This window comes from Paroedura picta, chromosome 13 (assembly GCF_049243985.1).
Source record: "Paroedura picta isolate Pp20150507F chromosome 13, Ppicta_v3.0, whole genome shotgun sequence".
Lineage (NCBI taxonomy): Eukaryota > Metazoa > Chordata > Lepidosauria > Squamata > Gekkonidae > Paroedura > Paroedura picta.
The window spans coordinates 18,371,869-18,393,518 of record NC_135381.1 but is presented as its reverse complement, the minus strand read 5'-3'; the positions used below and the strand labels follow the sequence as shown (position 1 = coordinate 18,393,518).

Here is a 21,650-nt window from a genome sequence, read left to right as displayed (position 1 = left end):
ACCATCAACTGCTGAGCAATCTACTGAATACTGGGGAGATTAATGGGATGACTTTTTAATGCAGAGAAAAGTGAGAGGCGATATAACCCAGGAGGTATAAACAGCACAGCAAGGGAAGCGGAGCCTGCAATTCAACGTACAGCAATGCCAAAATGAGGCCCGTGGGGTTAGTACCAATAATAAATTGGAGAGAAAGCCATGCCAGCAAAGAGCCCCATCTCTACCCTGCCACTGTAGGATGGAAGTAGAGTGATCATTTAATAAAGCGGGGAGAGGGGGGGGGGCTTGAGGAATGCCTGGCTGGAATCCTGGGTATGCATCATGGGGCAACATAAGCAGCTGACCCATCTACCAACCCAGGAAATTGTTACTTGCCTCTGTGATCACTTTCCAACCTCTGTGTTACAAATAACAGCATCAGCAACTAAGAGAATGGGAAAATCAGTTCAAGTCAGTTGACCAAAACCCTGCAGCTCCCAGGAGCTCAAAAGCTTATACAAATGAACTGCTGCCTCTATTTTTCCAATGTTCAAATCTGAGTTTTGAAACCATTTAGCCTGTTTTTTAAAAGGAAACCCATGCTCTACAGCTGATGAAAATTAAATATATTTGCATATCATTATCATTACTTGGCATAACATTCATTGCCGTTCTATGTTTCTAGAGCATTTTGCCATCATCGGCAAGGGCCAGTTGGAGAATCCAAGGGCAGGGAATGGAAAGGAAGAAATGATTTCTAAAAAGAAGGCACAAGCAGCAGTGGAAGCAGACATGGGGAGCTGCCCTATTGGACTCTCCACAAGACACTGCTACTTGTCTCATTAATTCCTTGCAATATGAGAATGCAGGAGCCTCTTTTTACACAAAATTAATATAGAGCGCCCCAGGTCCACTTCTCTTAACGACATATTTACCAACAGATTTTTTTTATTTCTCTATACCCAAATGTAGAAACCACCAAGGAAAGCAGCATCACAGCACAGGCAACACTCCCCTTTCCATGTTTTCCTAGCAGAGGCATCAGGAAAATGACAAGCCCCTTTGGAGAGACTCAATTACCAAACTTGTGGCTATGGAATAAATGTAAAACCTTCACCTCTTAAGAGTATTCTCAAAGGCCAATGTAGGAGGCAGCAAGGTGGTCCTTCCTGGCATGATGGTGACTCCCCTTCAAGGCTCATCTCTTCCACAAAAACGGAGCCTAGAGATGCAATTTAACTCCCTTCTCAGGACATTATGGTTGCCAACAGGTCAGGAGGAAAGGATCCTGCCCTTTAACAGAGACTTAATAGGGTGCTGAGTACCACAAGATATCATTTACCTCCATACAACAAATCAAAACAAAAACCTGTTTTGGCTCTAAACATCGACATGAATAAAGTTCATGCAGAGAAACGCGTGTAAAATTTCTTCTTTCTTTTCTTCTGAAAAACCTTGTGAAAGGACATAGTTTCTGGAGTGGCTCTCTGTTTTGAATTCTTCTTCAAACAAGGTCTAATGTTATGAGTCAACTGGAGCACAGGTGCATGCTGCAGCAAGTAAGACGCCTAAGGTCACGTATGTTGGTAAAGATTCCTTTTGTGGAACAACTCATAATATTAGACCTTGTCTGAAGAAGAATTCGAAACAGAGAGCCACTCCGGAAACTCTGTCCTTTCACAAGGTTTTTCAGAATAAAAGAAAGAAGACATTTTACACACGTTTCTCTGCATGAACTTTATGTTTAGAGCCAACACAGGTTCTTGTTTTGGTTGCTTGTTCTCCTTTGTTTTCCTTGCTTATTTACCTCCATATAACAACAACAAAATCAGACCACCCATTTCAACACATGAAGCCTATATCAAAGACAGGATATTTTTCTCCCAGTAACCTTACAGAACATTAACAAAGCTATCCTAAACAGAGATCCTTCCTTCTAGGTTTATTGAAGCAATCATTCTCCTTCTTTAGGGGAGAAAGGATAATTATTGCCACTCTACTTCTTCTTCTTGATGGGGTTGGGGGATGTAGGATGTGAACCCATCTTGCACTTTGTCCAAGGCAAATTATCCAGGGAGGAAACAGGTATTATCAGTACAATTTACATGCAAAATCACATTATTTAGAGGAGCAAGAGAGCCAATAGAAGAAAAATAGCTAATTTTTATACCCTACTTTTCTCTATCGAGTGGGGTCTCAAAGTAACTTACAATCTTCTTCCTCTCCCCAGAATAGATACCCTTTGAGGGAGATGGGGCTGTCAGAACTCTGAGAACTGCAGCTAGCCCAAGGTCACCCAGCTGGCTGCATGTGGAGGAATGGGGAATCAAACCAGTTCTCCGGATTAGAGGCCGCCACCCTTTAACCAGTACACCACACTGGCTCCAATAGCAGCTCTAGAGGGTGCTTCAAGAAGAGAAGAGTTCCATGGGGAAAGCTTCAGCCACCTGCCTGCACACCATGATCACGAGTAGAAATGGGCTTTCATGAGTCTGGGAGGCACAAAACTCCCACTGAAGGCATGATTCAAAGTCCTTGTGTTGTCGCTCAAATGTAAGCATTTTGAAACATGAAGTCTGTCCCTAATCTGGTACCCCTACTGAGCACACCACAGTCATCCTTATCTAGTGAGTGTAATGTGCACCCTTTGTTCCTTCTCCTCTTGAGTTCTGCTTCTCAGTGGCACCACAGCCTGGCATGACGGATGGCGTGAACGCATCAGAATGTGCTGGTTGGTTGCATCTGCCCGTCATGTGGGCTACCACCAGCCTGCTGCATTGTGATTAGTGGGTGTATCATGGACTCTACAATTGTTAGGCTCTTTGTGCCTTGGTGAGGAGTCGGTCTTTTACATATTCCCTCCCTACTGAGCAATCATAGGACACTGATTAGCATTGCCAGTGCTGTTATATAATGGGAAGCCAAACAGATCCTCCAGTTTCAGAGGAAGAATGGATGCCTCTTGCTAAGGGTCAGCAGAAAGGGAAGGCTACTGCCTTCATACTCTGCTTGTGAATTTCCTAGAAAAAAGCTAGCTCGCCACATCAAGATGCCGCTCTAGATGAACTCTTGGCCTGATCCAGCAGGGCGCTTTTTATATTCATCCCTCATTCAATCAGGAAGGCCACTTTCAAACTTTCAAAATCAATTCAGTGTGGAGAATTCTAAAGCTGCCAATGAAAATCAAGGCTTTTCTCCTTATCCTTTTTCTCTATGGCAAGGTGTTTACATGCTTATGTTGCTCAATGCCTAGTGAGCTTAGATGCTGCAAAAATAATGCATTATTATGAATTATATTCTTTAGGTGGCTTTGAAAGCAGGGGCTTTTAAAGACATTCTCACTTGAAGAGGGGCCACCTCCAGGGAAGGAAGAACCTAAGAAGGTGCCAGGTGTATCTCCAACATGTACCCTTCTCTACAGTGACCCAAGGCAGAATGGAGACTTTGCTCTGTGCTGGTTTTGCGCCAGCTTTCATCATGGCCAGCTGGTTCTTTGAAATGGGGCTCTCCAGCAGCACTGGGAAAAGCCTACCCCAAAGCTGTTGTAAGCTAAATAAACCCACATTCTCATCATCAAAGACACGAAGGCTGCCAAAAAGCAACGATTCGCACATTCTCAATGCAATAAGCTAATACTGAAGAGCTGATGCAAAGATTATGGTGCTGGAAGAGTACGATTGGTCCTTACCCGTGCTGTCCAAATGCCTGCACCTGGGATCCCAGCAGTTCCTATGTCAAAACACTGTGGTCTGCTGAATGGGGTCAGTAGCACTGAAGAGCCAAGCTTTCAATTATGACAGGAAGCTCTTAAGCCTTTCAGATGAAAAAGTGTTTGACAAATGCTGAACTGCACTGCTGTTAAAAGTGGAATGCTTGGGATGAGAAGGAGATGCCATTGATCCATCTCAGCTTGATGATGTTGCAAACATGGTCCAGGCTCCTATTCATGGTGTCAGGCAGCTTACAAGGGGAGTTGGTCATGTCTCAGCAAATACCAGGACTCTGGGTAAGCACGGCTCAGGTGGGGAAGGGAAGGTGGATGAATGACTGTGCTGATGTACAAGGCATGGCGCAGAACCAGAACTGGGCCATTTCATACAGCTTCTGCACTCACAGAAACAAGTGGACGGATGCATTAACCTTAAGAACCACAATGAAACAGATTTTGTGAAGCTGATCATTTGGTTTTGCCTTCATTATACACAATAATGGTAGGATGTGGCTGTTTCCAAAAGGTGTTTTCTCTGGTCAGCTTGGACAGAATCTAAAGATCTCTGAGAGCAGGCAAATAGAGCTCCTCCTCTTGGCTCAGAACAGCCAGTGGGAGAACCAGAACAGCCTGGGAAAGGATGCTGGGCAGAATGGCACCCTCCAGTGAAGCAGCCAGCCAGTTGCTCTGGTCCTCACACTGTGGCCTGTGCAAACTTCTGCCTCAGCCAAAATCAAGTGTGCATAGCAAGAGGAGTGCATAAGGCTGTTTTCCACCTTTTGTGATTGTGGAAAGATAAAGAGTTGACAAGCGTCACACATTGTCTGTTAAATATTAAGACTTCCCCCACCCCTCCAGAGCCTCCCTGTTCTATCCAGGAACAAGAAATGGAAAGAGCTAGTACTAACTTCCCACTGCATTCCAATCACATTTACATGTAAGTAAATCCAGCTGTGATCAGAGTGAGACCACATTCTGGGCAGGATGCTGTGGACTAGAGACTCAGCATCCCTGCAGCAGAGGTGATACAGAGACTTTGCAGGTAGCCTTGCTGACTCTCAACTTTCAACAGCAGTAATTGCAGGGTGCATTTAGGGCTGTGAATCTTTAGACTGTGCCATTAAAATAAAAGCACTTGGAAATGGTCTCAAGGCTTATTTTGTTTTCTCCTTCAAACTGTATGGCTCCATCGTCCTTTAATGTTTCACGTAAGAGAATCAGAATGTTTTAACTTTGAAGTTTGCTTTGACGTGACCAATTCTTTATACTTGCATGAAACTTCAGAGATGCCAAGTTTTGCCAGTCCACGTCCTCCTAGAAAATCAGGGTGAATGTAGATGTCTTTGAAATCTGGGTAAAGGGTCCATGTCCACCAGCTGAGTATTGCAGATAAGGTACTAAACCAGGTTCTGGAAGATCCAGTTTCAAACCCCATTAGTTTTGCCAATATGCTGTTGCAAAATATGTCTCGTTCCAGTAACAGAATAGCTATTTTTTAGTACCTCACTTTTCACTACCCAAAGGAGTCTCAAAGTGGCTTATGGTTGCCTACCCTCCCTCTCCCCACAACAGACACTCTATGAGGTAGGTGAGGCTGAGAGAGGTCTGGGAGAACTGCAACTGGCCCAAGGTCACCCAGCTGGCTGCATGTGGAATAGGAGTGGGGAAGCAAATGCAGTTCTCCAGATCAGAGGCCACTGCTATTAACCACTGCACCAGGCTGAATGTTTGGAAAATGAGCAATTGAAGCATTTCATTGTTTATTCAGCTGGTGCGGAAGTTTGGGCTGGGGTGTCATCAATATGTCACCCAACTCCTCCTCCTGATGGATGGCCACTCTGATTCTTCCCCTGAATCCTTAGCCTGGAAGCAGTGACGCGATGGCTCAAGATAGAGGTTCTGTGGCTGGGCAGAAGGGACCAAGCAAGGAAGCATGCCAACCCAACCTGGACAGGGTGCAGCTATCAGTACCTCACTCCATCAGATACCTCGGTGTGATCCTCAATGCCTCCCTTTCCATGGAGGCACAGGTTACGAGAGTAGTGCAGTTGGCATTTTACCACCTTAGCCAAGCCAAACTACTAGAACCCTTCTTGGCCCCAGAACATCTAGCACAGTGATACATGTGACGGTCACCTCTAGGCTAGACTTCTGCAACCTATGGGTTTGTGTTAGAAATTATAGAAGCTATTGTTGTAATATGAATTTTTATAACTCTGGTGTTCAACTTGGGACTCATTGTTATGGTTGTCTTTCGTTATTATTGTTATTATGATTCAATGTATATCCCCACGTAAACCACCCTGAGCCTCATGGGAGGGCAGTACAGAAATAGAATGAATGAATAAATGAATGAATGTTCTTCTCTAAATGCTGGCAGGGGCTAATGGGAATTGTAGTCCACGGACATCTGGAGGACCACAGGTTGACTACCCCTGTACTAGATGACTTTGGGTCATTTGCTCTTTCTCAACATAACCTACCTCAGAGACCAGATGTGTCCCTGTGGCCCCAATAAGCTTGCATCATTCTCTCATCCTCCAGTTTATCCTCATGACAACCCTGTGAAGCAGGGCCAGACTGAGTGTGTGTGAGTGGCCCAAGACCGCCCAGAATACACATCTGAACAAAATATCTCCCAGATCGCATCCCAATCAATACACCATGCCAAATAGAATGGTGGAATGGCAAAATCCATGGGATACACTCACTCTTGGGTATAAGCTGCATGGGCAGACAGGGTGGGACGAGTTGTTGATGAAACAAGTTCACTGTTAAACAAGTTTTATACTGAATGCTCATTGTACTGTACTGCCTATGAGAGTTATAATGTAAACTGCCCTGAGCCGAAAGAGAGGGCAGTATATAAATACAGTAATGCATAAATAAATCGTGTTGTGTCATATATTGAAGAGTGCATTGAATCAAATAAATTAGAAAACAGCAGGGGAAATAACTCTTCAACAGAAGTGATATGGGTTGAAATACTGGTCCCTAAAGGTTACCTAAAAATAGGGGTGTACTATCTATCACCCACCTAATCAAACCCTTGAGGCTGAACATGAATCTATATCCTTGAAACTCTTTTGCAGTCAACCTTTCAGCAGGGCTAAAAGCCAGGAGAGGACTCCTCGAAAGTGCAGGGCCAGGTTCCTAGAGAGCCCACAACATGGCCAACAGCTGAAGTGACCAGTATGTCTCTAGCTGCTCTGCTGTGGGGTTGTCATTGGCTTGTTCTAGCTCACTTTCAGTGTCACTGCAAACTGCTTGGTAGGCAGCTGTTTGGGCCATGCATCACACAACAGCTGTATTTGCACACTGACAATAAACCTTACAAAAGCACAGGAGCCTCGCTAGGCTAAAAGTGTTGATAACCCCTACTCTCCCAGAATATTTTGCTACTTAATAAATGAGTACATTATGTCACTTCTGCGCATCCATTCCATTGGGTGGATAAGAACTGGCTTGATATCTAGGAATCTGCTTGATAGTTGATTTCCATCCTGCTTTTGTTCTGCGAAGGACTCTTCACACTGGGAATGAGATCATTTGCACGAGCAGGCTGTGGCAAGGAGTAGGGCTGGGCTGCACACTCCCCCTCCTGACGCCACTGGAGTCCTACAATGCACGCAGCCTGAATGAAAGGGGTGGGTGTTACCTAGGCCAAGAGCCCTCATCATTGGACTGACACGCCTCAATGTGCCCCCGTAACAGAAGAGCTGGTTTAGGAGCATAGGGGTGTACGCATGGGGTAGAGATGGGGCACAAGCAGCATGGGCTACATAGGAACTGCTGATGGCAATGAACCCTTCTGTGCCAATCAATATGGCCAGCTCACCCCAAATAATTGTACAGGATGGCACAAAGCCTAATTAGTCTCCATAAAATATGAGACTGTGCTTTTGAGATCCTTTCACATTGTGCCTACCTATGTCCAAGCTTTGTTACATATACCATGATGGTTCCAAGGAGCCACCCAACGGAAGCAATACCAAAGTTTTCATGCTCCTGGTTGAGTCACGGTTAGGAGCGTAGGGGTTTAGGCTGGCAAGGCCCCTGCTTGTTCCCAGAGGTCCAAATTGCTTGTCAAGACCCGCTTCCTTTGGCTGAACAGCATTCCCATGACCTACCACTCTTATTTTATCTCTTCTGTGGAGACCAAGCTGTGGACTTTACTGTGTTAGGCATTTGCAGAAACAAAGTGAAGGGATGTCAAAGCATCTCGGTGAGTTCACAAAGTAGCCAGGGTTGTGAAATTCAGAAGCTAGAAGTAGAAGGAACAAAGGCGTCTGCTGGTAGCATGTCCTGAATAGCTGCCTCACACGTTAAAAACTACAATAGCAAAGGAGGAATGCAAAAACAAAGAAAAATAAATACTGCAGGCAAGGCCAAGCCATGCCAAATGGTGCCTCCAGTCACCGTCAAATGTGGCATTTAGAAGGCAATTTTTCTTGCCCTTTAATGGGGACCAAAATTGACTGCCTGACATGGTTTACCTCCCTTTGCTTACTCAAAGAGCTGCCCCTGATTGTAGAGGTCTCATAAAGAGGTCAGCCTGTTTTCTCTGAGACAGCAACTCTTCTATTAAGAAAAAAGGAAGAGAGAGATCAGTGGCAGAAAATAAGTGACTTCATGAGGGTGCACATATGTGCTATTTCCAAATGTGAACGGCAAAATTATTTAGCAGGTCCAGATCCCCCCCTCCCCAAATCCTCTGTGCTTGTGACACCACTGTAGATAGCACAGAGAATATTTCCACAGCAGCAACAGGGGGTTGGACTAGATGGCCTGTATGGCCCCTTCCAACTCTATGATTCTATGATTCTAACATGCTTATGATGCTAGACTAGGGGTAGTCAAACTGCGGCCCTCCAGATGTCCATGGACTACAATTCCCAGGAGCCCCTGCCAGCATTCTCTGGCAGGGGCTCCTGGGAATTGTAGTCCATGGACATCTGGAGGGCCGCAGTTTGACTACCCCTGTGCTAGACTGTTCATGCAGCTTCTTCTTGAGCCAAGGCTGGCACGATACCTCTGTTGCAATTCCTCCATGTTAATGCTGCTCATTTCTTGTAACAGGTTCACTCACTACCAACTGAATGCTGGGGCCGCAACATGTGTCCTTCCTATAATCCAAGTGGAAATACTATGCTGAAGCCCATTTAGCTGGTGAAGAAGACATTCAAAACACTCCATGTTAATGCTGAAGGGACCCACAGACGTTGTTTCCACTCTTGCAAGCAGAATGAGCTAGCTGTCGCTTGCCTTTACGCCCCCCCCCCAAGCCCCTACAACCACAAGGCAAAGTGCGACAAAAGAAAGGCAACCGTGATACCTCTCAAGTGTCTTACAGAACTGCCCACTTCATAACGGAGATAAATATGAACCTGGAACCCTCCCTTGGCAATGAATCTGAAGTGTGGGGACTGAAGGAAGAAAGAGTGGGAATCATAACAAGCCAGACCATTTAAAGCTTTCTCTGTGAATCCTGTGAATAAACAGTGTGGAAAAATTCCAGCTGATCCCAGATGAGATGCTGAATCAAATCTGGGTATTTAATTCAGTCATTAAAGCATAAAATGGAAACGGAGGGTTTTTTATTTTTTATTTGCATGACATCCAAATCTCAGCACAGCCTTAACCACAAAGAGGCTTAGAATCATCAACATAATACTTTATGAATAAGCGTGGATTTCTTTCAATTTATGGCTGATTGTAAAATGCATCTACAACTGGGGAGGCTTTGGGCATTTTCCCCTACAGCGTTGTCAATAAAACAGCTCTTACTGTGAAAAGTCTCCAAGCGTAAGTTTTCCCTTGCCTGGATTTTTGTTCTATCAATTTCCATCGTGTTCTTTAGGTTTTCAAGCACCATTTTTAATCCTCAGATGGATAGCCATGGACAACCCTTACAGGCCCCACTGTACGAGAAGGGCGTTTTGCCTGCTCTCCTGCCCCAGCTGCTATGGGATCCATCCCAACAGCCCCTCTCAAATCCTTATCTCACAGTTACCTCCATTTCTTAGACAAGTGGGGAAAGAATTCTAATCCATATCTGGAGTTTATTTCCATTTGCTTCAAGCTCTACTCTCACTGTGCAATTCAAAATCTTGTTTGAGGCAACATATTCCAGGAGGGAACAGCTAAAAGAAAAGGAAAAGGGGGGGGGGAAACCTCCACTTGCTGGAACATCTTGATAGAAATAAATGAAGATGCTGTCTTGTGGAAATGGTACAAAAAGCTTAGATCTACCACTCCCAAAAGGCAGCTGATCCCCCCCCACCAAATCCTCAAGTGAAACTAAAGACAGCTTTGATCTAGATCAGGGGTAGTCGAACTGCGGCCCTCCAGATGTCCATGGACTACAATTCCCAGGAGCCCCTGCCAGCGAATGCAGTTTGACTACCCCTGATCTAGATAGCTGGGTCCCAGGATTCCAGTGCCAGTCAAGGAGTCTGCTGGATTTGGGGGGGGGGGGTCATGAATCTCAGGAAGCGAAGCATATTTGTGGGCTGTGAAAGAACAACATTCAGTGTTGGGATGCAAAGCTCCAGGGGAGAAAAGCCCCAAAGGACAATTCACTTTGAAATCCTGTGTGGTGGGGCAGCACAACTCTGTGTGCTACTGCAGGAGAAAACAAACTATGTTTCCCTTCTCCTTGCCAGCACAAAATGTTTAGTTCCCAGATTCAAATTAGAAACCTGGGTGAGATGAATATGGAACAACGCTTGCTTTATTCATAGCATCTGCATTCCTCCTGCTACTACTGGAAGAAACGCAGTGCCAATTGGAAACTTGAGGTGGCAACAGCAGCTGTATCGGTCTCCTGTTTTATGGCATACCAGCCAGGATGGCAGTAATCCCTACAAAGCAGGCTTCAGTGCAAAATTCTTTTGGCCCATCTGTCCCAGCAGAACCATAAAGCCACATGGATGATTCTGCACAATCCCTTCTGTGCCAAATAGTTGGACACCCGTTCTGTGACAAATAGTGTCTCCTTGCAGTTTTATCTTTGGCAAACTGAAGTCAAAGATGATCATTAGAGCATTGCTCTATGCAAATCTTGCTGACAATGGGGCACACTTTTGTGCTGTGCTTGAAATGAAAAGATGAAAAGGGAGATTGGGCACTTTTCTGGCATGTACCCAAAGTGGAGAGGTTACCACAAATGGCATGGTTGCAGGCTGACAATGCAGTAAGTAGTCAGTGGCAGTCCAGAGAATTCAGCCAACTAGGGCCTAGTCTGCACATACAGGATAATGCACTTTCAATGTGCTTTGGCAGCTGGATTTTCCTGTGCAGAACAGGAAAATCTACTTCTAAAATGCATTGAAAGTGTATTATCTATTGTGTGCAGACTAGGCCTAGGTCTCAAGGATACAGACCATCACCAAGTGGAGAAGGTTTCATTCACTGCCAGTCAGCTGCAATTACCCAATCAATGAGACAGCATCCTGTGACAGGATGCCCCAGCATAACCCATCAGTGCACTCATCACTCATCCCTCCCTGCAGTGGTCTCATTCTCCTTTGCAATTTTATTTATTGATCTATGTATTTATATTTTAATTTTTAGGCCACCCTATCCCTCCCAACTGAGGGTGCATAAAGGCTGGGTCTTGATCCCAATGCTTGCTTAGCTTCTGAGACCAGATGACACTGAGCTAGCCTGATCCAGGGAAGGACCATTAACATTTAGCACTTTTTAAATTTTACCATTTACAATTTACCAAAATTACCAATATTCACCCTTTATGCACGAGCCGGAATGCCTGTGCTGGCGGCGTCAGGGCATGGGGGAAAATCCCCGATTACGCACAACGACAATGCCAGCGCGGGTGTGACCCGCCCCAAGCCCAAGGAAGGCCCACGTTATGGGAACGTGGGATCTTCCGTGGTCCCTTGGATAATCCTCAAATTCCTGATGGGTCAAAGACCAAGCTACAACCAATAAACTAAAATAACAAAATATTTATTATATCATGTGCATCTATACAATTCTTTGCCTAACTACACAGTATGAGAGGTAAAACTATTCTTAATTTTTATAACATTTTAATTTTTATAATATATTATTTAATAAAAAATACTATAATACTGTCATTTTCATTCAATAGCTTGCTTCCCCCTTTTTGATTTCAGAGAATAACACCTGATTGAGAAAAATACAGAATATTCTCTGAATGTGTCTTATGTACTTTAATAATGATATATTTGTACCACTGAGGAAGGCTGTAGAAACTGAAATGCATCTGCCTTTATGTGGTTCATCGGACATATTAATCAATCAAGAATGCTTGTAAATTGTACAGTCTGATATTCAGACTCCTAATGTTTTTAATTCTGTATGTGTATACTACATTATAAATATTTTAGTTATTATTTTATTTGTTGTAGCTTGAACCATTTGAGAAACTAGAAGATTTGGGGGTTGAGTTTGTTCCCCCTCTTTTGTTGTTTGCTCATTCTCCCCTGGTTCATACACACAACAGCCCAACAATTTCCAATATCAAAGGTCATCCAACCACAGACTGTAGGTGCTTGCTACCTGTCCACAAAGATCTTTGTATCCCAACCTGGATGCAAAACTAAGATCAGTCCAAAACAAGCAACAACAGCCACCAACCCACACCCTGCTGGCAATTTGTGCAACCTCTGTAAAAAAAATAAAGGGAGTGCTGGAATATGCATAAATGTATCTGTATCTGTAATATCAGTGAATGCTGCAGATATCAAGGCCTGGTTCCTTAGAAGACCAAGTATTCAGGACTAGTTTTACAAAAGCAGTAAGACTCAGAGCTCATGGTTGCAAGAGCAGCCTCACCTGTCTCTGAGCTCTCTTCATCCCAGACTCACATTAGGGCTCCATTCTCACCTTTTGCCACTGGGGCCTTGTTTGCTCAGGTTCATGTCAATCAACACAGAAAGAGGCTTTCCAGGCAATCGATTCTACATGAAGACTAAGTCTTGTTACTACCTGCCTGCCAAAGTCAGTTTTGGACAGAAACAGGGAGACTGACAAAAGGGGGCGTGTAGACCATTAATCTCAATTTCAGGACAAAGAACAGGGAGAGATGGAATATGCAGGTTGTTTTTTACAGGACCAAACTGGGAGGGCTGGTAGCAAATGAGGCCTTGATCTAGGGGGCCTCTGCTCCCTGACTTCCATTTCCAAGAAGGAGCAGAACCGTTGGTGGCACCAGCTGTGTCCTGCTGGGTAGGAGAACAGCACCCATGGGTCACAGTCTTCCATCTCTGCAATGCTTTGCTGTGGACTCACAGATGCCCTTCTTCCTCCAAAACATATCTCCTCCTTGATCGGTTTTCCTTTTCCAGCTTTCTGTTCATTTTAATTCTCAGGTTTTTTTGTTGATACGGCAAGAATGGCTACCATATGACCCATAAAATCGTCTCTGCTACAAGCACTGGGCTATATTCTTTCTGACGGGAAGGAACCAAAACATCAGATGGTCCCACAAGACTAAAGGAACAGGTCAATTATTCTCTGCCTAGACCACGTTAAAAGAGTTTCCCATGGTGCAATCCTACACAGAGTTGCTCCAGCCTAATCCCACTGATTTCAACGGCCTTAGACTGGTATACCTCTGCATGGAATTGCACTGTCAGACTTCAGAAGGCCTTTGTGCACTCAGTCAAGCCAAAGTAAGGTACAAACTCATTCCAGGAGGTGAGCCTGACCAATGCTGGTGGAGAGGAAATTAGGCTTTGATCAACAGGGTGTCAATTAAAAGCAAAACAAGATCTCTCATTATGAGCATCTCCACCCCCAGAAGTCCCAAAAACATTTTCAGAATTTGTTTTCCACAGATTTGCTGCTATCCAACTGCTAGATTGCTCTGAAGAGCATTGAGCTAGCTCACCTCCTTGGGAAGAAATTAGTCAGGCTGTTGACAAAATGCAATCCCATAAAAATTGTTAGAACACTGTCAAAGCTAGAACCGCCTGTACTAATGCAGATGCTAAAGCAGAGTGCTTGACTTGACTGGTCCAACAATGACTTCTCCTTACACTAACCTGAAATCGTTCTGAGTTCTTCAGACAATGGGAGGTATATAAATTAAAAAGAATTTACAACTTGGTTATCAAGTACGATAAGAGCCTCTTGTGGCGCAGAGTGGTAAGGCAGCAGACATGCAGTCTGAAAGCTTTGCCCATGAGGCTGGGAGTTCAATCCCAGCAGCCGGCTCAAGGTTGACTCCGCCTTCCATCCTTCCAAGGTCGATAAAATGAGTACCCAGCTTGCTGGGGGGTAAACGGTAATGACTGGGGAAGGCACTGGCAAACCACCCCGTATTGAGTCTGCCATGAAAACGCTAGAGGGCGTCACCCCAAGGGTCAGACATGACTCGGTGCTTGCACAGGGGACACCTTTACCTTTAATGAAGTAGGATAATCCTGGCCCTCAGAGCAACCCAAAGTCCTTTCTCAGATCCATTGCAGTCAACCGGCTGCCAACTCAGAGCATGGTCAATTGCTAGGAGTATTATTTTTAGTTCTAAAGCAAACTATAATCAAATACAAATAAATAACCTAAAAGAAATACGTAAAGAAAGTTGAATCAACTTCAGCTATCGGTCAACAAGATGGCATAAGAAAGGCCAGGTCACCTCTTCCAATACAAAATTTAACTGGGTTTCCATTTAAAATCAAACTCTTGCTCCCTTGTTTGATACATGACAACAGAGTGTCTTGTAGAGGCATGCTCATCACAAAAGGCCCACTTATGACTTTTTTCTAACTATTATTTAGGCCCGAGTTGCAACCCTGACACACACCCCAATCGATGCCAGACAACTGAATTACAGAAGGGTCCAGAATCCCACAAGTTTTGGTCTTTCCTAATTTTTCTTAATCAATGTTCCTTCGCTAAGGCAATGACTGAACATATACTGATCACAAAAATGTAGTTCCCAGGCAGGAATCTCAGAAATAGCCTTGGCAAAAAGGGCTCACGTGTTAAGTGACTTTAGAATTCAGTGAACACAATCTCTAAGCAACAGGAAAGCACACTGCCTTTCTGAATTCCAAAAGGGGGATTTGTGAGCCATTTTAATATACAAGCTGCTTGCAAGTTCATCTTTTCAGCCCTATACCAAATACAGTGCAGAGGTTCTGGTTTCCTTAATTGAGTTACTTAATTGTTTAGAACATAGGAAGCTGCCTGATATTGGTTCAGACCTTTTGTCCAACTTGTCATTGCCTCCTCTGAGTGGCAGCTGCTATCCAGGGTTCTCCAAGGCCTGCTCTTTTGAACTGGAGAAACCTGTGAATGAACCTGGAATTTTCAGCATGCAAAGCAAGTACTCTGGCTTTGAGCCACAGCCTCTCCTTGGGCAGCTGGAAAAGAAGAGAGACTTTTCTACCCTTGCTTTACAGAACTCTGATTCTCAGAACAGGGGCTAGAAGCCCCATGCTGTAATTCTGCAGGCTCTCCCGGAGCCCTTCTTAACCCAATGCCCACCACTGGCCAATGCTTAGTTCCATACGTTGAGACAAAACACTAGCTGTTGCCCTGCAGCATGGGGGCGGGGGCAAGCCTTTAGTATTTTTGGACACACCATGTGCTCTTGCAGCCAACATGCAGTCATCTTCTCTCCTGTGCCTTAGATTTAATTGGGGAGTATGTCCTCATGCAGAGAAGATATTTGTTAGGCAGAATGAGTTAAAGGCCACCATGCTGCTTTTGCTGCAAGCAATGAGGTTTTTGCTGGCAATTACATCGAGGGGTGGAACCCTGGCAAAGGTAACCATCAATAACTCTGGAGATGACCTCAGTCCCTGCACGCCAGGAAGAATCAATTCCAACAGCAGCACAGAGGAGCTTGCTGGGTCTTGCCCAGAGGTTGGTCAATGAGCACATCACTAGGTCTTGCATTTGGTTATCTTGCAGGCGCCATTCACCTTCTCTCTTGCTCCCTCTCCCTCTTCCTCTCTTTCTCTCTCCCTTCCCTGGTCTTATCTTCATGCTGCAGCCAGCTTCCTGGCAAAAAGAGCTATAGGTTTTTGAGCGTGATCCAGAAGACCAAGTTCAGAAGCTGCTTAGCTGACCTGCTCTAAAGCTCTTTTAAACCACTACAAAAAAACAATCCGTCTTACACAAAGATTTCCTTACCACCACTTTTTGCTTAGGGAAGCCAGCCCTGAGAAACCTCACCTCGCCCATTCTTTTCATGATGCCGCACTACTGATTAACACTTGGCCATGTTGGAGGCTGATGGAGGGCTACAGTTTGCCCCAGAAGGGGCTATAAAGACATACATTCCTTTTCAGACCAATGTTGTTTGCAGCATTAAACTCAAGTTTTATCTATTTATTTATTTGATTTCTATACCGCCCTTCCATATGGCTCCTAGCTCACCAACATTAATTCCATTCAGATGATGGTGGCTGGCAGCAAAACCTTGAGGATGGCTAAGCAGTCAGGCAACTTTTATAAAACCTAAGAAAAAGGTCCTAGTACTGTTACGCTCTATAGCCTCCAACCCTGACATAAACACCATACAAGATTCACCGAGGTCCTACAACACCCCTGGCATAGATGAGCAGACACTAGCAGAACATTTGTCCCTTGCAAACAAACAGAAAATTTAATAACTGTCAGTAATGGGATGGCAAGGAAGTTAAGCCACTTTAGGAACAGAATTTAGCTGGGTATCAAGCTAAACCACCGTTTTGGTCGTGCAAGGAGGACAGCTTATTATGTTCATTGCAGAGAAAGACAAAGGGACCAACATCCAGGCATGTTTTGCCCACCACCACAGCAAGCAAATTTTTTTGTAATGCCGAATAAGAATAATTCAACTTTCATGAGGCATAGTGAACAACATCTGCCAGCTCTTTTCTTAACACCACTAGTTTTGATGACATGGTTAATTCTTTTCTGAGAACTGCCTAGTTTCTACCTAAATTTTAGCTGCTATATAATGTCCTCCTCTATACGGGTCTTCACACAACTGGCCCCAGTAAAAAGTCCCATACAAACAAACAAACAAACCCTTCAGTTTGATTCTAAGTGACTTACCCAAGATCATGGAGAAAGCTGGTGACAATCCTAATAACAGATCTTCCAAGCTTTCTGTTCTGTGCTCTAACCATTGATCAATTTTCTTCACAGCTAAATCCAATTCACCAACCCGAATCCTGTCTGCAGAACGTTTGGCCTAGAATAATACTTATTTGTTCTTCAGGAGAATCAATGAAACAACAGGAACCTACTGAAGATCCATGCGGGAAAAGAGCTAAAGCGAAAAAAACAACAGGCTGGTACAATTCCTTCCCCTCCCAACCATCTGCTGGCCTGTCTGCTCTTCCTGTTTTCATGGTTTATCTATGGTTACCCTGATAATGACTGTTGCCTCTCTCTCCCAATGGTGTTCTCACAAGCTCTGAAGCTACCTTTGATCAGTCTTTTAAGGACATGCGATGTGACTCAAAACACATGGCCCATCCTGCAGCCCAGATAAACGGCGGAATTCCAAGCTGTGTCTTAAGGCAAATGAATGCAGGAATGAGTGAACTGGCCGAAATCAAAGTCCTTCTCCCTTGCCATCGAAGCCTATGTCCTGGGGCAGGCAAGCTCTACCTTCCAGCTTGTGCGGAAGAAAAGGGGAGATAATGCTGTTGAGGAAAGGGCTGAGAAGCATCAATCACTCAGAGGAAAATGATTTTCCAGCAAGGTTCCTTTTACTTATCTCAGGTGTTCTCAATCAGGGTTTTGTGAAACCCCGGGGTTTCTTGATGGCCCTGGAAGGGCTTCCTGAATGGGCGGGAGTTAATTTTAATATATTTTTTAAATCTGCTAAACAGTTATTGGGCGATATGACCATATATGGTCATGTTGACCTGTTTCCCCGCCCCTACCAAAATAGCCAATGATGGGCCTGGAGGAGGTGAGAAGGGGAGGGGCCTCAGGTGGGCGTGTCCACAGCTACCCAGCTGTATTCTGCCCAATCACAGCACTTCTGGGGTTTCTTGAAGCCTGAAGAATGTTTCAGGGGTTTCTCAATGAAGAAAAAGTTAAGGAAGGCTGACTTATGTATTACATTTTTACCCTACCTTTCCTCCAAGGAGCTCAGGGTAGCATCCATGGTCCTCTCCCTTCTCTATTAGATCCTCACAATGGCCCTGTAAGGTAAGTTAGGCTGAGAGAGTGTGACTAGGCAAGGTCCACCAGAGAGCTGCATTGTAGTGTGTGAGTGTGTGGTCAAAACCCAGTCCTGCCTGTCCTAGTCCAGTACCCAATCCAACCCATAAGAGACTTTGGACTAGCTGTGTTCCCTTCTCTAAGATGGAAAAGCAAACCAAAGGGACTTCTTCCTGTGCCTTTTGGTTGAGTACACTGATGTTCTTCAAGGACATTTATTTATTTAGGTCCTGCTTGAGGTGGCTTACAATTAAAACCATGTCACAGCATCAACAAGACAGGTGGACAAGTTCCACTTTGCTCCTCCCCCTCTGGGGTGCTCCTGCTTTGCTGGCATGCCTTTCCAAAACACTATGCCTCAGTGGACAAGAACTATTATTTAAACATGTACAAGTGGTCTTTCTAAGCTTCTGAAAACTAACCAGACATATCATCCCAACAGGGATGGCTGGAAGAGAAGATTATCTAAAAAACGTACAGCTCACATTCTCCATCAACAAGTAGTGTTCTGCCCTACAGCACTACTAGTTTACATTGGACAGCAGATGCTGGTGGATAACAGAGAAAACAAAATGTACCCCACCCTGATGCAAAAGGCAAGGCAAGTCCAAGAGGACTAAGATATTGAATTCCTGTGTCAACTTTATTAGCCAGACTGGTGGCTGGCTCTGTATCACATATCATTGACTGCTGCATGAACTCATCTGGAGATGTTTTCACTCCTGGTTTTATTTGCACAATGATCCATGTGAATAAGGTCTGCCTCTTTCCCGAAAGCAGAGCTTGGAGAGGGAAGACACTCTTTCTCAGTATAATCTGAAGCTCAAGGAAGCTGAAGGCAGTCAAGAGGGGAGGGTGCTGATCCATGTGAGAGCAGGGCCCCACAGAAGGGGACTGCAAACTCCAGAGCGAGAGAGGGCTTCCATATCATCCAAGTCTGGCATTATCTCTTTTCTAGAAGGCAAATCTTTCCAGTCCAGGCAATAGGGCTGCAGACTCTGCAGGGGCCTTTAGGAGGGACCAGTGGGCGGGCTTCCACATCCTCTTTGCTACCTCTGATGTACCCCCAACATACACCCTCATGGAGGAGATGCCAAGCAGGGTTGCAACCTCCTGAAACTTGCATTCTATCCCCATAGAAACAGAGATGAGTTGTGATTGCAGCATCAGGTGTGCCATCTTTTCCTACAAACATACACCTCAGATGCAGAAATGCTCCCCACGCACCCCAGATCCTAAGCTGTGGCAAAAGCAGTCCTGAAGCAAACATGGGCTACACAACAATGCCAGACAGCTGTAGGTTGCATCATACAAGAGGAAATTCCTCTGCACAAGAGATTCCTGTGTAAGGATTTTGCAAGGTGTAAAGACCCTGGAGAACGCTGAATAGACTGGAAGGGTTGCCCCTCCTCTATACGGGAGAGGACGCTGAGCCCCTGGCAATGGCGCTTCCCCACAAGCGGCCTGTCAGGCTAGCTTGGATGAGGTACCCGCCCGCTCTGCAGGGCCAGACCACTCTCAGGGCGGGCACCGGAGCCCTTGAACCCGGGCTGCCCGAAGTCCTCCTCCAAGGAGGGGCGGCGCGAGTTCAGGGAGGCCGGACTGTGGGCAGCAGTGCTGACTTCTCTCGAGACCCCATGCGGCTGGGGGCAGAGGAGAGGACTGCGCCCCCAAGACCTGAGGGGGGGGTACTTGTGGCCCATTCGGGGGCGGGGGGGGGGCGCAGAGGCCCTGAGCACCAAGGCTGGCCGCCGCGGACCTCGTGGGGCGACAATGCCTGCGTCGCCCTCCTGGCGCACGGAGCCAAAGGGTGTGCGGTGGCACCTGCCTTCGCGAAGAGAAGCAGCCTCGCCAGCCGGATGGCGCGAGCCGGCGGCTTTCCCGCCCAGAGAGGGAGAGGGAGGACGGCGACATCGCGCCCAGCCAGCGCCAGCCCGCCGGCCCAGGGGTTTCGGCGCGGGGGGAGCAGGGCGGGGTGCCTCCGAAAGCGCGGCCGAGGCCGAGAAGTCCCAGGCGGGGCTTACCGTGCGGCCGCTGGGCTTTAGGCTCGGGCAGGTCCGGCGCCGGCGCTGTAGCTGCTGCTGCTGCTGGTGCGACGGGGAGGACGCGACGGGCAGGCCGTCTCCCATTCCCCGCGCTTCGGCTGCTCCATGCTTGGCCGGCACTGCAGCAAGGGGCCAGGCAGGCGAGGCTCTCCGAGAGGCGGCCGGGCGGGGGGGGGGGGGGGCGCGTGGGCGAGCGTGGGGAAGGGGCGGGGAGAGAGTGCGTGAAGTAGCGGCGGCCGCAGCAGCAGCAGCAACCGTCCTTTATTCCTCTGGGCAGGCGGCTCCTCTCGGAGCCCCCCGCTCCCCCCCCCGTGCCCAGGTCCCCGGTCCCCTTTAGCGTCCGGCTGCTGCTAAAGGGTGGCAGAGGTTCGTGTGAAGTGCAAGGCGGCAACACGGAAAAGAATCGTGTTATGCGGCCACACGGCCGAGGAGGGCAAAGCTCCAGGGCACGCCCTCCGGGGGGGGGGAGGTCATGTTGAGGAAAGAGGTGGAAATGGACGGGGGGGGGTATGCAGTGTTTGCTTAACTGTCTAATGCGCCTGCAGAGAGTAAAGGTAAAGGTATCCCTTGTGCAAGCACCGGGTCATGTCTGACCCTTGGGGTGACGCCCTCCAGCGTTTTCTTGGCAGACTCAATACAAGGTGGTTTTGCCTGTGCCTTCCCCAGTCATTACTTCCCCCCCCCCCCCCAGCAAGCTGGGTACTTATTTTACCGACCTCGGAAGGATGGCAGAGAGTAAGTGGGAGCAAATACACAGGGCGGGCAAAGCTATCAGTCCCGCTCCGAGAGAGCAGCTGTACCCCTGAGGCTTCCCCAAATAAACTATCCACGATGAGGCTCCTCCTGTCCCTGAATTCCCCAGTCCCCTTGAAAGTGATCACAGCCCAATCCTCTCCGAGCTTTTGCTCCTGGTCCCCCATGGACCGACGATGGGCATTGTTTCCATCCCTGGTGGTTGTTTTATGGTGGCTTCTGACCTGCCCAATGACGCAATTTGGCTTGAACGCTTCCCCTAATCATAATGCTTTCGGCTTACGGATTCCAGTAAAAAATACAAGATTAACCTTTCCAAGGAAAGAGCCAGGATCCCTGTAAACCCTCCAGTCTGTGGGGAAGGTTGGCTGAAGCCTCAAAGAGGTCCCTGACCTGTGGAGCTATCAATCTTGCATCTTCTGCTAACACTCTCTGAATTAAGCACAAGGGGACGGGACTAGGCCTGCCTGCCTTGCTGCTGGAGCGAATGATATTTGTTGTGGGAGCCAGCGGGATCTTAAGGGAGGGGGGAAGGTTTGAGGCCTCTGTTTTCGCCTTATAGCAGCATAACTGCTGCACTCCTTCCTGGCAAAAGGAGCTCCCTGGGAAGGAGCACTTCATTAAGGCAACAAAAATTGAGTCCAATAGCACCTTTAAGACCAACAATGAATGTTGTTGGTCTTAAAGGTGCTATTGGACTCAATTTTTGTTGTGCTACTTCAGACCAACAGGGCTACCCACTTGGATCTTTCATTAAGCCAAGGCCCTGTAAAATTAGCCTGGAACAGTGATGGTGGGGGTGGGGGCACATGCAAGAGGGAAGTGGAGGGAGCCAGAGCAGTGTGTTGGAATTTGACATCTCAGATAAGCCCTATTAACAGCTACACTTTGTGCATCTAAGGATGAATTCTAACTCATGGCATCAAATGATGGAACATGACTACCTATCTGGAAGGTGGGATATGAACGGCTCAAGACGCTCCATTTCCTGCCTCTCCCAT

The 21,650-nt window shown here is 46.5% G+C and overlaps 1 protein-coding gene across 1 annotated transcript in view; it reads right to left on the bottom strand.

The window, feature by feature from the left end:
* The window catches only part of FRMPD3 (FERM and PDZ domain containing 3), a 95,439-nt gene extending 75,385 nt beyond the window's left edge, over window positions 1-20,054 (bottom strand). The window contains exon 1 of the mRNA XM_077309333.1: window positions 19,876-20,054. The gene's annotated coding sequence lies outside the window, so the exon portion shown is untranslated. The remainder of the gene's footprint in view (window positions 1-19,875) is intronic.
* Between the last annotated feature and the right edge of the window lie 1,596 nt (window positions 20,055-21,650).